This window comes from Ascaphus truei, chromosome 5 (genome assembly GCF_040206685.1).
Source record: "Ascaphus truei isolate aAscTru1 chromosome 5, aAscTru1.hap1, whole genome shotgun sequence".
In the NCBI taxonomy this organism is placed as follows: domain Eukaryota; kingdom Metazoa; phylum Chordata; class Amphibia; order Anura; family Ascaphidae; genus Ascaphus; species Ascaphus truei.
Genome location: NC_134487.1, coordinates 80,721,079 through 80,736,267, shown reverse-complemented (window position 1 = coordinate 80,736,267; position 15,189 = coordinate 80,721,079). Strand labels below are relative to the sequence as shown.

Sequence of the window (15,189 nt, the reverse complement as noted above, 5' to 3'; positions counted from 1 at the left end):
ACTGGAGGGAACACATGGTATGCATCAAAACCTCCCTGATCGTAAGCAGATAGTGACGTAATCGCGCATAGCACAATAATACATAAGGATGCCACAGCATCCACGAGCCTCCTACCATAAGAGGGACAACAGCCCAAACAGGGGGGAAGGAGAAGGGAAAAACAGTTTTGGCCGTACCCATATTAAACAAAGTGTCTCACCAATCCTATAGCTGCCTTGCATTACACATGTTATATTATACATTAGCGAACCGATAATTGACGTCCCCCCTGTTTGGGCTGTTGTCCTACTTTCAGTTTTACTGAATGCATAAGAATAACAAGGATAACCTGTCCACACCACTAGGCCATGCATGGATGTACCCTCACACTGTCCTCCAACACAATGTCCACCCTGGATTGAATATACCCCCCAAAGTACTGAGGAGCCCTTGGGCACCCAGCCACCCAAGTGTCCACAAGTAGTAACCCACCCAAATGTGTGAGACAGCTCTGCCCACTAGACCTGAAGGTGTTACAGTTGGTGCACTTGTAGTACTTACCCAGGTGCTCCTACACCCGGGTATGCCCGGAAGATAATACGAATCCACTGATCCCAGCAGTGTCGGCGCAGCCTCGCCTCTATGTGGGGTGGTATCTGGCATGGATGGTTCCACCATGAAGAAAGTCTCTGATAGGTATAGTGGTCTGGTCCCAGACCACTGGATCGCCAGTTTGCAGCCGCGTCCTGGCTGTGTCCCACTCTCTGGTACTACAGGGGACGTGTCCCTAACTGATGGGCCGGTCCCTGCAGCAACCATAAACTGAGGGGAGTCGGGGCCTAGCTGGAGCCTCAGGGGATCTCTGGGCTAGTGCAGGGGTCACAGACGTCCTGCACCTACATACCCTACCCCTTCCTCTTCCCAGCTCCGACTGGCGTGCTCCTCTGAGTGCAAAATGTATCCATCCCTGGATGCAGGGGATGCTGCGGCCCTATTGGCTAGTTTTGCACCATGTGACTGCAGCCCCTTAGGCTGCTGGGAACTGTAGTTCCCTTGCAGGAGCTCCTAGCAATGGCTGCCGCTCTCCGCGCATGCGCGACTGCACTGCACATGCGTGGCCATATCTGTCGTGGCGGCGCCCTGCTATGGGAGCCGCTGCAGACCGTCAGTGACCCGCTCGCCATCCTGACCATATATATCATGGTAGACCCAACGACTACACTGGGATCGCAAGCACCAGACAGAAAGAATATACAGGGCTCGACAACACTGCTGTTGAGTACCTGCGGTGTGGTGCAGCATCTCCCGGCATTCTCCTGCTTCTCCCCTGCAACTTGCTACTTTCTTCCCTGCAGCTCCTGTGAAAATGGCTGTGTGGCGTCAAATGACAACATGAAACCGTGTTATGGCAACGTGGCATCATTTGACACCGTACAGCCATTTCACAGGAGCTGCAGGGGATACAGTCGCAAGTTGCAGGGAAGCAGGAAAATATCAGGACATGCCACACCACCCCGCCGCACATCACCGTAGGCAAAACTCGTGAGGGGGAGGTGTGAGAGTTTTTTTGGGGGTTGAGAGGTTTTTTGAGGAGCGAGTGACTTTTTGTTTTGGGCGAGTGTTTTTTTTTAGAAATTGTCGAGCCCTGTATATATGCGTGTGGGTGTGTGTGTACATATACAGTATATATACATATATATTCAGGAACAGGGCACACACAAAACAGGACACAAAATAAAGGTAAAAGGAGGATGCATACTGTCCAAAACGGTACAAAAAAGGAAAACAGGACAGGCACTCCTATACTCAAAAAAAAAGTGAAATTTATTGACTCAATGTTTCGAATCCCACTGGGACCTATGTCAAGAGCTTATTTATTTACTCTTGAGAAAGGCCCCAGTAATTACCGAAACGTTGAGTCAATAAATGTCATTTTTTTTGAGTGTTTATTTATTTATTTATAAAATATTTTACCAGGAAGTAATACATTGAGAGTTACCTCTTGTTTTCAAGTATGTCCTGGGCACAGAGTTAAGACAAATAATACATGGTTACAAATACAGTTACATAATGAGCAGGGTATACATTATATACAAGACATTGCATGCACAGTTAAAGATAATACATATTATGGGCGTATGAAACAGTTACAGACCAGATTAAAAATTAAAAAAGATCTCTGGTAGGTTGTTCCAGTTTTGGGGTGCGCGGAAGGAGAAGGAGGAACGTCCGGATACTTTGTTGAGCCTTGGGATCCTGAACAGTCTTTTGGAGTCTGATCTCAGGTGATAGGTGCTGCATGTGGTAGGGGTGAGGAGCTTGTTCAGATAGCTGGGTAGCTTGCCCAGAATGTATTTGAAGGCAAGACAGGAAAGGTGAACGTTGCGCCTAGACTCTAGTGATGACCAATCTAGTTCTTTGAGCATTTCGCAGTGATGTGTGTTATAGTTGCATTGGAGAACAAAATGACAAATTGAATTGAAGAAGGTGTCAAGTTTGCCAAGGTGGGTTTGAGGTGCCGAGCCATATACTATGTCTCCATAGTCAATAATTGGCATTAGCATCTGCTTTGCGATACGCTTTCTGATCAGGAGACTTAGGGAGGATTTGTTCCTGTAAAGTACCCCTAGTTTGGCATAGGTCTTGGTTGTCAGGGTATCAATGTGCATCCCGAATGTTAAGTGGGAGTCAAACCATATGCCCAGGTATTTAAAACTAGTGACAGGGGTAGGGTGGTGTTAGCGTTGGTTCTAATCTGGAGCTAAGGCGCTGGAAGCTTTAAAAATTTAGTCTTGGTCCCAAATACCATTGTTACCGTCTTGTCAGTGTTTAAAAACAGTTTGTTTTTGGAAATCCAGTTTTCGAGTCTCAAAAAGTCAGACTGAAGTATGTGTTGAAGGTCAGAGAGGCTATGGCTGTGTGCATATAGGATTGTGCCATCTGCATACATGTGTATTGAGGCTTCCTGACAAGCTGTGGGAAGATCATTGATTAACACTGAGAAGAGTAGGGGCCCCAGAACAGAGCCTTGCGGGTGGAGTTAGAGCCTGAGATGGACACATGTTGGGATCTACCTGATAGGTAGGACTGAAACCAGTTTAAAGCATACTTCCCTATTCCAGAGCTCTGGAGTTTGTTAAGCAGGATAGCATGATCAACTGTGTCAAAAGCCTTTGCAAAATCTAGGAATACTGCACCAGTGAGTTGTCCCCGTTCCATTCCACACTGGATTTCATTGCAAACTTTTAGCAGGGTAGATACGGTGGAGTGTTTGGGGCAAAAGCCAGATTGGAATTGGCTATGGAAATTTGTCTTGGTATAGTAATCGTTTAATGGGGAGTGGACACATTTTTCCATTACTTTGGATAGAATTGGGAGAAGTGAGTTTGGCCTGTAGTTTGAGACAGTGTTTTTGTCCCCACTTTTGAAGATTGGGACAACTCTGGCAGTTTTCCAGGTCTTAGGGATATGGCCTGCAGACAGGATAGAGTTGACTATGGAAGCAATTGGTTTGGCAATGGCTGGGGCACCAAGTCGTAGGAACCTAGATTGTAGTAAGTCAGGTCCAAATTGGCTGCTTAGTTTTAATTTCAGGAGCGCTTGTGTAATCTCCTCTTCGGATACTGGGCCAAATTGAAAATTGTGGGCAGTGTTGGGAGGGGGTGGGGCTCTGTGGGTACACCCAGGATGAGATTCAGGTTTGTGGTTTGGGCTGCGTTTCGCTAATACGTTAGTGGCACACCCCACAAAGTAATCATTGAATGCATTTGCAATGTCAGTGGGGTTTGTCAGAGTAATATCCCCCTTAGTGATATTACTTGGTTGTTGATGGTTAGAAGGCTGGAATATATTGTTGATAACCTTCCAGAAGTTAGCTGGGTTTGATGTATTCTGGTGGAGATTGTCAGAGTAATATTGTGCTTTTGCGTGCCTTGTTTGCCTTGTGCACATGTTCCGCAGATATCTGTAGTGCTTGAGATCCTTGTTAGTGCCAGTTACTTTGTAGCTTTTCCACAAGGTATCTCTGAACTGGTTGAGTGCTATATGGTCAGTTGTAACCCATGGAAGGTGGGCCCCCCGTACCCTTATTTTGCGTAGTGGAGCATGGGTATCGCAGAGTTTTAAGAACTCGGATTGGAAATAGTCGAGCGCAGAATCAGGGTCGGGAATTAAATCGATTCTGTGCCATGGGCAGTTGGTAAGGTCATCTAGAAACTGGTGTGGGTTAAAGTTTCTAAATGTTCTAGTGAGGAGAACTTTAGGGTATGAATGGGGCGGTTTAATTTTCCTTACACAGTACACTAATGCATGGTCACTGAAAATATCAGGAAGGATGCCAGAGGATTGGATTCTGCTGGGGTTTGAGGAGAGAATCCAGTCTAGCAAAGAATAGTTGTGCGATTTCAGGTTTGTCCGTGTGGGTTTCGAAATGAGTTGCGATAGGTTAAGCGATTTGATTTGTATCTGGATTTTGTTGTTTTTAGGGTCAAGCCAATTGTAGTTGAAAACCCCAAGAACTAGCAGCTCACTCTTCTCATTCAGAGAGGAAATGGAGCCAAGAAACTGGTGATATCAGTCAGGGATTGGAGAGGGGCTTTAGGGGGCGGTAGATGCCAGCAACCAAGATGGGCTTAGAAAAGGGGAGGCAGATTTTGCCAACTAGAATTTCAAAAGAGGGTGGGCTTGGGGGGACAACTTAACAGTGTAAATTGTAAGGTGTCTGCAATATAAAATAACACACCTTCTCCTCTCTTTGACCTATCTCTCCAAGAAATGGAGTATCCCTGAATGGCGATATTTGCATCGGGGGTTTAGGGGTTAGCCATGTTTCTCTAAGAACGATGTCTTTGGGTTTATGTATAAGGCACCATGCCCTTAGTTCGTCCAGTTTGGGCAGCAGGCTCTGGATATTTATATGGGCGACAGATAGCCCTTTTTGGAATTTAAAGGTGGAATTCTCAGGGGTATGGGACAGAGCTGAAATGGGAGGACCTTGGTTAGGTTCAATATCGCCTGCTAAACAGAGTAATATTATGAGTAGAAATTTGGGTAGTTGTTTGCAAGCTGTAAATTTGTGATGTTTACCATTAGAGTGAGTGGTGGTTGGTGTGCTGGTTTTTAGAGTTCGCCACCAACATTCAGTAGATAGTGCAAGGCTTTTGAGTAGTCCATGGAGTATGGTGATGCTGAGTGTGGGCCAGGATGGAGGAGTTTGTAGTGGATAGAGGGAGTAACATCTCCATGAGGCCAGGAGAAAGACAAAAATTAAGATACATAGCAGGCTCATTATGCCAGAGGTAGGCAGTCCTGCGTGGAGCTGTTGTGAGCAAAGTGAGTGTGTGCAAACTAAACAGCAGGGGTGTGCCTGTTCCTTGTCAAAAGGTTTGCTGCATTGCAATGCTAGAGTCAATTCAGGGTTTCAGTGGACTGAGTGGGTGTGGGAGGTATTTTTGTGCAGTCAGTTTTGGGAGAGGCTGCAGTGAAATAAGTTGTAAAAGGGTGGGGGGATAAAATATGCAGGCTAACTAGCATGGGAACATAGTGTGGTCATATAAGCTCACCGTTTGTTGCCTTAAGTAAAAGAGTTTGCAGAAAGATGCAGTCACCAGTGTGGCAGGATGGACTCGCGGCGGGGTCAGTAAGACGCTAGACACGATGGGAAACTTTAAACACTAGTGGTTTATTAGCCACAACCAAAATAAGTATGGGTGCACTGTCCCTTTAAGAAACTACTTTCTTGAAAATTAAATCCTAGTCCCATTAGGGACACTAACTCACTTCTTGAGCCCTTACTAACAGGACAGCCAGCTAATCTGGTCATGCCCAAAACATGCTACACAAAGGTTAACCGATACGTATAAGAATAAAGTCTTATCTTATAGCCTTTCCAGCAGCAAACAGGAACACGGTTCCGGGGAGCAGGCTATGTCCAGCCTCGCAGCAATCTGTATCTTTATCCTGGGTTGGGGTCCCAGCTGGTTCCAGCAGCCTAGCTCCTTGCAGGACTGGGGACTAGAGCAACAGCAACGGCTTCCCAGCCGGGAGAGTTCTCTCCACCTTCCTGTGGAAAAACAAGCTCACCTTGTGTGAGCAACTTCCTGCTTTTTAAAGCACTTGTTTCACTGATAGTTCAGCCCCTGTTTAATTAGGCTGCAGGTGTGCTTCTTTCTGTCTGAGGAGATTAACACTCTATGAACTGGCTGCAGCGTCTCTCCATTCACTATTCCAGCCTACTGAGTTAGTGACTCTGTCACATATCTCTCTCCCCAGCGAAACATTGTCCTGTGGAGCGGCCCGTGCACCATTCCCGTGCACCAGCATCTTCGTCGAAAATGTCTGCCGTCGGCTCTTCCCTCCCCCCTTTTTTTTTCTTGCCTTCCAATTTAGGCATTTTCTTTTTGGGGTAATTGCCAGGCTACCTGTGTCTGAAGACTGGTACCTCCCTATTTCTTTGTCTTGTGCCAGTTTCAGTTTAAGGTTGATGCTCCGCTTTTTTTGTGTCTCTTCTTGACAAGGTTCCTGAGCATCCTGCTGTCTATTAGCTCTCTCTGCCAGGACTCTACGCCACGCTGTGACCTTAATCTGCAAATCCTGAAGATGCATTGTTGTCCTTGTCCTCTTGTGCTCAGAGTCTCCCTTATCCTGTAGAAGAGCATTGACCTCGGTCAGCTCATTGCATACACTCGCCAGTGACTGTTTGGCCTTCTCTTTTGGACCTTTCTTCCTCAGTGTACCTTCAGTGTTGGGTTCCACACCATTTATCTTCAGTACTTCAACTTGGTCGGGATTCCTTTTAACCCGAAGTACACCCCATGGCACCTCTCTTTTACGGTCAGCAGACTCATAGGCTTGGGCCTTTCTGTCTTGACTCTTTAACTTACTCTGTTGGGAGATTTGCTGGACATCTGTGCGGTCTTTCTCCCCTTATGATCACGGGCACACTTCCGTCTCATTCGCGGCTGTCTCTTCACAGTGGCTGCCCTCATGGCAAATAATCCACTTTGTGTCCCCTGGGCACTGCAGTTTGATTGGATTCTTACTGTGCTAGTGCATCGCAATTTGGCCTTCGCATTCCGTGCCTTGTGGAAAGTAGACTGTAGTTCTGCAACAGTATCACGGTCATGCTTCCTGGAGTGCCTCCCTTGTTTTATCTCTACTGCCACCTTTTCCTTGGACTGCTTCAGTAACCCAAACGTCTGTCTTGGGGTTGCAAGCTTTTCCTCCAGCTTCATCTGAGAAACCTCCTGCTGGTCAGCCGTAGAGTCCAATGCAGCGTCCCGCTCAGACTTCAGAGCCTAAAGCTCCTTGAATAGGTCACACTTTTGTTTCTCCGCCATCTTGCGGCCAGCACACTCAGACTCCAGGTCCTTCCTCAGGTCTTGAAGCAGTCCTTCTGCCTTTCTTCTTTCACTCAGTGCAGCTGCTAGTTCATCTTCGTTAGAATTGAGTCGCGATTCTACGTCTCCTAGCAGACTCAGAGCAAGGCTTAAATCTGTCTCTCTTTCTTTATTCTGGACCTGCAGCTGCTGGTGCTCCTCCCGGACCTTGTCTAGCTCCAGCTGTAGCCGGACCCCCTCATTGGTCGTGTAGTCCAGCCGCTTGTGGATATCAGCCATCTCGGTTTCATGGTGCAACATCAGGCAAGCCATCTGTCGGACGGTCACCTTCTCCCACTCGGCGAGCTGTATCTTGCGCTCAGCAACCTGCGTTTGCAGCTCTTCAATCTGATGCTGCCAGTCCCCTCTCAGGGCCTTCACCTCTTCCCGGTACTTACTCTGGGTTTGCATCAACGCCTCCTCCATCTTTTTGAGCTCTGCAGTTCTTGTCGCCAGTATCGCTGTTGCTTCTGTCTTCCAGGCTTCTTTCTCCTTGGCATACTGACTCATGGAGATGGAGTTGCCTCTCTGCTTCTCCAGCTCTTGCTCCAGTCTTTGGACCTTCTCATGTTCCCTCTCACACAGAGTCACCATGCTTCTAAGCTCCGCCTCCAGCGATGCTCTTGTGGCGCTCAACGTGATCTTCAGCTGCTCCAGGGCAAGGCATTCTTTTTCCAGCATTTTCTCTACATTCTGCAGAGCAGCCTGTACTTCATTTTTTTCTTGCGCCAATTACGTCTTCACTTTCTGCGCTTAGTGAAGCTTCTCAGTCCCATCACTGACCAGACCAGTCAGGTTTAAAACCTCTTCCTTCAGGTTTATATTCTCCATTTTCACAGTCTCTATATCCCTTAGGACCGTTTCATTGGCTTTCTTCAAAGTACCCAGCTCTGCCCCTAGCGATGTTCTTGTGGCGTACAGCGTGGCCCTCAGTTCCTCATGCTGTTCTGTGGGGATATACTGGGTACTCAGCCGTTCCTGTAGCACTCGCTGCTTCTCCTTGGCTGCTTGCAGACTTGCATGTAGCTCTTGCAGCTGGCTCTGCCATAAGTGCGTTGCCTGTGTGTGCTGCTGCAGGGAGACACGTTGCATCCTCTCTGCATTCTGCAGTGCTTCCTGCACCTCTAGCTTTTCCTGGATCAATTGCTTCTCCACTTTTCCTGCTTGGTGGAGCTTCTTATCACCTTTACTGATTTGATCAGTCAAGTCTGAATTTTTCTGCATCAGACTTACATTCTCCTTCTTTACAGTCTCTAAATCCCTCAGGGCATTCTCATGGGTTTCCTTCAACATACCTAGCTCTGTGTTTAGACTGTGGCCCTCCTGGCGTGAGAGTTCCAGCTCTGTTTTGAGCGTGCTAGCTTCTTGGTGAGAAACTTCTAAGTCTTTGATGAAGTTTTGCACATCTCTCTGGGACATCTGATAGCATAATCTCCAGTCAGGACTTGTTCTCTCTGATTCCATGTTAGCAATTGCGGTGTTGGCCTTATTCAAACTTGTCTTCAGCTCCTCCAACTCACTCCGTAAGAGATGCTCTGTTTTCTTTAACTCCTCATACTCAAGTATAGCTGGGAGTATACACCTCTTTACCTCGGCGGTCGCTTCTCGCTCCCTATTCAATTGTTCCTGCAAGGCATCATAATCACGGTGGGCAGTTTGGAGTGCAGAAATTAAGGCCTCTTTTTCCTGGCTCAAGGATTCAGCTTCCCTTTGCTTCTCCTTTTCCTTTGCCACCGTTCCTGTGACAATTCTGCCCATCACTCCGGTCTACAGCGCATCTCGGTGGCTTGCTGACACCTGTTGTCCTGATATCGCAGGCTCAAGTGGTTTGGTCACTTCTTCTGTGACTTGAAAAATATTTTTATTTTTCTTCTTTCTCTTTGTTTTATTCGTTCCAGAGACATCAGTGGTACTGGGCACACACACACTGGACACTTTTGCAGCTTTCATCTGCGGGTATGTCTCTCTTCTCGGGGCCACATATGCGTCATCATTATAATCATCATATGGCCTGAAGGGACACTGTTTTGTATGGTTATGTACATTGCAAAACTGACACATGACGGCGGCCATTTTAAAACTCCGTTTTTTTTTTTTTTTTTTTTTTTTCCACACCCGACGAGGCAGACTTTGCACAACACATGTAAGTTGTTCTGGCTTTACAATATTTGAACCTTCTGGGTTCTTTTTAGGGCAACTTCTATGCAAAAATCCATTTTCACTTTCTTTTTTTACCAGACAGGGCAAACTTTACCTCACAGCACTTGCTAGCTGCAAATTCACTCACTTCAGCAAAAGGCATTAGCTTTACACAGCAATCCTTTCATACCCGACGGGGCAAAATTTACACTCAGCGCTTGCTGGCTGTAACTTCCATGCTTCAGCAAAAATCATTATTTTTTTTCCGCTTGAGTTCAGTGTCTCAACACATCTTCATCTACTGACCCCCAGAGGCGTAGCATCCCACTTCTGACACCACCTGTGGCAGGATGGCCTCGCGGCGGGGTCAGTAAGACGCTAGACACGATGGGAAACTTTAAACACTAGTGGTTTATTAGCCACAACCAAAATAAGTACGGGTGCACTGTCCCTTTAAGAAACTACTTTCTTGAAAATTAAATCCTAGTCCCGTTAGGGACACTAACTCACTTCTTGAGCCCTTACTAACAGGACAGCCAGCTAATCTGGTCATGCCCAAAACATGCTACACAAAGGTTAACCGATACGTATAAGAATAAAGTCTTATCTTATAGCAGCTCCAGCAGCAAACAGGAACACGGTTCCGGGGAGCAGGCTATGTCCAGCCTCGCAGCAATCTGTATCTTTATCCTGGGTTGGGGTCCCAGCTGGTCCCAGCAGCCTAGCTCCTCGCAGGACTGGGGACCAGAGCAACAGCGACGGCTTCCCACCTGGGAGAGTTCTCTCCACCTTCCTGTGGAAAAACAAGCTCACCTTGTGTGAGCAACTTCCTGCTTTTTAAAGCACTTGTTTCATTGATAGTTCAGCCCCTGTTTAATTAGGCTGCAGGTGTGCTTCTTTCTGTCTGAGGAGATTAACACTCTGTGAACTGGCTGCAGCGTCTCTCCATTCACTATTCCAGCCTACTGAGTTAGTGACTCTGTCACACCAGTCACCTCTAGTCAAACTATAGTCTAACTACAATATATATTGTCACTTAAAATGATCACTTTAAATGCATCACTCTTAAGATGCCAATGGTATCCCTGCCAATGCAGGAGGGATAGGAGTGCCTTCCGTTTTCCTTTTTTATATATTTACAGAATTGAAGCAGGGGGTCTCAGGAGCTGACCCATGATAATGTAAGCTCCGGGGGCCCCCTGCTTCTGGAGATACTTACACCATAGTAGGTGGCCATAGCCGCTCCAGGATTCACATTATGGTTGCTTTTCAATGCTCCTGTGGCCTGCAGGCCAATAAGAAACTGTGATGTCACCCGGTGCGACTTCCTATTGGCCAATGTGACATGGACGTTTTACGCTGCAGAAAACAGCAGAGAGATACTGGCACACCCTTCGGAGGTAAGTATCTCTGGAAGCAGGAGTTCCCCAGAGCTGAAATTAACAGGGTTCACCTCCAGAGACTACCCTGCTTTAATTATGTATTTAAAAGAAAAAAAATGTAAATTAAAAAAAAGAACGGCTTGGATTGCTCCTTTAAAGTAAACTAATTCCAGTAACACGTTTAAGGGGTCTCATCTGGGTAATTAATATCTTTCTTACCCAAATCTAATACCTATAAGTGTTTTACATTATTTTCTTAAAGTTAGCCTTTGTAGGTGTTTGATTTAATCTGGTTACTCCCTTTCTTCTGATGTCACAGAGTCCCACCCACCACTTAACTTTATACTGTAGGTTCTCTCAGGCTGGAGCCATGGTGCCTTCGCCCGTGCGTAGGCGGTGAGGTAAGCAGGTGCTTTCCCTGGCCATGGTGGACGGGCCGTGGGGGGCATGCCTAGGAGCGTCACGGAGCTGGTTCACCCTCATTGGACGAACCGCTCACGTGACCGGCCTGTCGCGCCAAGAAATCAGTTTGAACTGATTTCTGGCACAACGCGCGCCCCCTCCCGCTTCCGCACGCGCGCCCGACTGCCACATGGACGCGAACACTGCCTTAAGGCAGTCTGTTCGCTCAGCATGTGGACGCCTCCACACGGTCTGCGGTACCATGGCCCCAGCCTCATAGGGACAGGGCGGGATAAGAGTACAGAAAACACTTGATTGACAAACACTTCCCCATTCATATGCCCGTAAGAAGTTCAACTGGTTGACTATGTGGAATTGACCCTTTAAAGAATACAAAATCTACCAAATGTTTATCAAGATTAAAGCGCATCTGTTTTTTTAATTAATGTTCATCTCTTAAGACATGTTTCAATTCACAGGGCAAGTGCAGCACACTCAGTAATCATTTTTTTTCATACTTGTTTTAATAGTTGTGTTATTTACTCAACAGCCATTGGCTGATTTGCTTCTTTGACTGTACACAGCCAGTATCCCATTTACCTTGATTCGCATTTTCATTTACTAAACCAGTTCTTTGCAAACCTCCCTTCAGGGACCACTGACCATTCCAGGTTTTAGGAATCACCAATGAACTTGCATTAAGTGCACATGCACCTCATTTGCATAAGAATAGAATGTTGGATGGTTTCCTTAAAAACCTGGTTTAGCTCAGGCCCCTGAGGTTTGGAAACCGCTGCACAAAAAACAGTGTAGTTATCACATCACAATATCAGCCATCTATTGAGTGGCTAATATTGTGTTGTAACAGCTATTATGATACTCAAAAGACTAGAACAAAGGTAATCTTACTCAGTGTTACTCAATTCAGTAACAGTGTTTGTAAAAGTGACATGTATCTGTAGTTTTCAGTTTAGTACCATTATTAGAGATTTATAGTATACATTTTCACACCAAAAAAAAAGGACAACAAAATGTAGGTATATTTATTGAGGTATTATTGGACAACCCTAGTTCAGTGTGGTGGAAAAAATCATCCAGATGTTCTAAGACAGTGGTATGAAAAAATCTTTTCTTTTTGATGGCCCTTGCTCTTCTATTCTGTAGTATGTTTTTTGAGTTCTGTGAAAAATAAATAAGGTTAAAGATATGGGATTGAGCCACAATAATTAGCTTTTTGCTATTTTATCATAAAGAAAAATACACTAGGCCATGTTTATGGAAACGTTTGTGCTCTTCTATAAAAATATGACTTTAAATTCCAAACATTTTCATCAGTTTTCTTTTTACAATCATTTAAATCGTGGAAACCAGGGGGTCTTCCGGAGATGAACTGCATTATTGTGTTTTCAGCTCTGGTCAAAATCTTAGCAGTTCCTGAGAAACTTACTAGTGAAGTTAGCCATTATAAAACGTTTTCGAGATGTAACAAAATGGCTTCCAAATTTCACAGGCCCCGGGGGCCAGAAGGAAGCAGCAATATCATCGGTTGCAGCTTTCTAATGGATGGTTATTTAAATACCCTTAGAAAACCACGGATCAACACATGTAACTTTACCAGTAAATATCTCAGAAATACAGTACTGAATGTAACGTAGTTCGGCTCTGGAGGAATCCCTGGTTCACATGCTGTAAAAATCAAAAAAGGCAGGGTTAAGCAGGATGGCTGCTTTTAGGTGCCTAATTCATTTTGAATTGATCATAAGTGAACATTTGAAGAAATATATACTTATAAAATGCTGTTGCAATATATCTGACTTGAACCTCAGTTGGCAGTAATCTCCTCACTGCTTCCACAGAACGTCATGGAATAACGTCGTTACTGCTATTCCCAGTTTTCCGATCATATGCATCTGAGGAAGTAGAGATATCATAAAAATGCCATAGGTTAGAAACGGCAGAACTATTTTTAACTCAAATTAGACTGTAAGGAGTGATACAGGTTTAAATGTGAAATATGTAAGTCATAGTTTTTTTTTTTTTTTTTAATAAACACTTTTTAACAATTTAAGGCTCCCCTCCAATTAATTTCAAAATTATACAAAAAAATCACTCCGAATAACCCAGGCTCCAAAGGAATAGACAAAACTCATTTTGTGCAGTATTATTCTGATTTCTTTTGCATTTTATTTTAAATCCTTTAGCTTGCATGTTTGCATTAAGCAGGTCTTGTATTCCCACTAAACAGCCCTCTCTTGGGATTCATACCATACATTTGAATTCACACAAAAGTGTTAATTTATCAGTGTAATTGGTGGGGAAAAAAATGCACAGTGTTGATAAAAAAAAAAATCTGCATTACTTTCAACGGGATTTCTGTAACAAACCTGTTTACAGCCAAGATATTTTTATAAGTAGATTATTACGACTTTTTGTTATATTGGTTAAATATGACATTTTGAAAGCCTAGAGTTCTCATTAGATATTGACAGACAGAGCAGACAGTTAATGTATTTGCAGTATGTTCATAGTGGGGTATAAACCTATTGACCAAAAGGCTTTTCCGCTTTCCGTGAATACAGGTTTTTTTTCTTTAACCAAGGAAGGAAAATCTGGAAACCTCATACATCAGTAAAGTGAAACTAGGTGCTCCTGTGCAATTGGTGTTTACATACTGTGATTACTTTAATGAACTATTTTACAAGAAATGCACTACAGTGCTCTCTTCACACGGAGTACATTTTTTCAAGCTTATCGTACAGAAACATACTTCAATATACGATGAAATAAAAATTATAACATAATGGTCCATATAGTTATATAGGTATAATCCGAGCGATAGAGATGGGAGAGGGAGAATCTTAAAATCCTAATTGATATATATATATCCTCTCAAACATGTTAAGAGACACATGTAGCAAAAATACGCTTATCTGAGTCATTTGCATATCCAATTAGCATAATTCCCAGGTACCAGGTGTCTCTCCACGTGTTTAGGCTTTCACAATCTCTCTCTCCTCTCTTGTTATTACATATTAGTGGATAGCTTTGTGGATTTGCGTTCAACTCACAGAAAATAATGTACGGTACTATGTGAGGTAACTTAATGTTATGTGCCCTGACTTAATATAGCTTAGTACATCTGGGCCATAGTGTAGTATTTTTCATCAAAAGTTAGACTTACATTTTAAAAATTTTAAAGAAATACTTATTTTTTTTAAATATATATAAAAAATTTTTTTTAGAGTATTTAAACTGTGGGATCTTCCACAGCTTAACCATGCAATTTTTAGCTCCGGGGTACTTTATCAGTTTTGTTTCCAGTGTTTCAGTCCTTTTAGGGAAATCAAAATGGCTGCCAAATCTTACTAGACCTTTGGGCCAATAGTAAGACGCAACATCATCAGGGGGTGATGTTGCGACTTACTTTTGGATTACTACAGATAGCTTCTTTAAATGTCCAGGATAGCAGCAAAACGGGTCAATATATTTGGAACGGGTGTCCGCAGAGCTAAAAATTGCAAGCTTCAGCTCTGAAGGGCCACACTGGTTTAAATACTGTAAAAAAATAAAGCAGTACTTGAAATGGGCGGGATTTCTACTTTAATATTAAACAGACCTGTAATTTCTTTCAAGTATTTCAGACATGGCAGCAGCACTACTTGTGATCCAGATGTTTTAGAACCAATTGCAAATAGCCAAGTCATCCCAGAAGTAGTCATTGTCCATATTCTTTTATCCCTGGAAGCTAACTACTTCAAAGTGGTTTATCCCCCCCAAAATAAGTCTCAATTTGTGATACAATCAAAAAACTTCTAGGTGATCTCCTTAATCAAAATATGTAGTAGACAAAAAAAAAAGTCCTGCAGTATATGAAAAAGATTGTATTTTGTGGGCAACAGGGAATTTATTC

At 44.2% G+C, this 15,189-nt stretch overlaps 1 protein-coding gene and 1 long non-coding RNA gene across 3 annotated transcripts in view; one reads left to right on the top strand and one right to left on the bottom strand.

The window, feature by feature from the left end:
* ADAMTS20 (ADAM metallopeptidase with thrombospondin type 1 motif 20) overlaps positions 1-15,189 on the top strand; it is a 293,501-nt gene that overhangs the window by 249,579 nt on the left and 28,733 nt on the right. The window lies entirely within an intron of this gene.
* Positions 10,553-15,189, bottom strand: part of LOC142495100 (uncharacterized) — a 168,149-nt gene continuing 163,512 nt past the window's right edge. For both annotated transcript variants that reach the window (XR_012801659.1, XR_012801660.1), the window contains 2 exons: positions 13,066-13,189; positions 10,553-12,458 (listed from right to left, as the gene is read on the bottom strand). This is a non-coding gene — a long non-coding RNA (uncharacterized LOC142495100). The remainder of the gene's footprint in view (positions 12,459-13,065; positions 13,190-15,189) is intronic.